This window comes from Calidris pugnax, unplaced genomic scaffold, assembly GCF_001431845.1.
Source record: "Calidris pugnax isolate Ruff unplaced genomic scaffold, ASM143184v1 scaffold103, whole genome shotgun sequence".
NCBI lineage: Eukaryota > Metazoa > Chordata > Aves > Charadriiformes > Scolopacidae > Calidris > Calidris pugnax.
Genome location: NW_015090990.1, coordinates 3,653,392 through 3,654,628, shown reverse-complemented (window position 1 = coordinate 3,654,628; position 1,237 = coordinate 3,653,392). Strand labels below are relative to the sequence as shown.

General features: G+C 67.7%; 1 protein-coding gene across 1 annotated transcript in view; it reads left to right on the top strand.

Annotated features, from left to right (window-relative positions):
* CHPF (chondroitin polymerizing factor) overlaps nt 1–1,237 on the top strand; it is a 25,218-nt gene that overhangs the window by 832 nt on the left and 23,149 nt on the right. The window lies entirely within an intron of this gene.

Below are 1,237 nucleotides of genomic sequence, written 5' to 3'. Positions count from 1 at the left end.
TGGCTGGGGGCTGGGGGGGCGGGGGGAGTCGCTTCCTGCTGCTGCACCGGGCTGGGAGAATTAAACCTGGAAGTCATTGTGAGGGGACAGCTGGGGGCTGCTGTGGGGAGTTGTAGGGGGGGACACACACACAGATGGCCCCGTGCTGGCTTCAGGCCCTGCTGGAGTGGGTGGCTTCCTTGGGGACAGCAGCAGAGGCTCTACTGCCTGCCTGCCTGAGAGCGGTGTGGTGGGAAGGTCCTTCTTAGCTCAGCTCGCCTGGCTGGGGCTGGCAGCATGGCAGCGTGCCGGGCAGGTGGTGGCCCCACTAGAGCTGGGGCAAGCAGCCCTGTTCCCCTCTTCTAGCTTCACCCAGCCTTTGGCAAGCCTCTGGTTTGAGCTGGGCTGGCCAGCTCACAGGAACGGAAGGTCTGGTGCCGCTGAGGTGATGTCCATCTGGTTGGAAGCCCAGGAGCTGTTCCTGCAGAGGAACTGGGCTTGGCACCACTGGGGAGGAACAGGGAGGGTCCAGGCCAAGGTGGGGTGCAGTGCCCCGGGCCCAGATGTTCTCTCCTTCCTGCAGGACCCTGCTGCTCCGGTGCTGGGGGGGCGTCCTGCCCGCTGCTCCGGTGCTGGGGGGGCGTCCTGCCCGCTGCTCCGGTGCTGGGGGGGCGTCCTGCCCGCTGGTTTGGTGCTGGAGGGCTTACTGCCCACTGCTCCGGTGCTGGGGGGGGTGCCTGCCCCTGCCTGCCCGCTGCTCCAGTGCTGGGGGGCAGCCTGCCTAGTGGGCTGGTGCCAGGGGGACTTTTCAAGTGACCCGGTGCTGAGCTTCCCCCAGCCCTTGCTGCCGCCACCCAGGGCTGCAGCTGGATTTTTCCTCACTGCAAGCGCCTTTCCCTGCTGCTCCCCTTCCTCCCTCCACCCCCTGCTTCTCCTTACCCCCCCTTGCCTGCCTCGGGAGCTCCCGGAAGAGCCTCGTGCCCGCGCTGCTGCCTGCCCTGCCAAGGTGTCCTGCTGCAGCACGTGCTGCCAGGCACCCTGCCCTGGTCCCTTTCCCGTCCTGTCCTAGCAGGGACCCCTTCTGCGATGGCATGTCCACCCCCCCTGCTACTCAACACTCCAGAGCCGGCTGCAGGCTGTCCCCGTGGCCCCGGGATGACGGGGAGCCGGCAGTGAAAGGGCCTCCTTGTCCCAGCGAGGCGGTGGGCGGATGGATGGAGGGGGCTGAATGGGGCTAGTGTGTGCCAGGCGGTGGCTG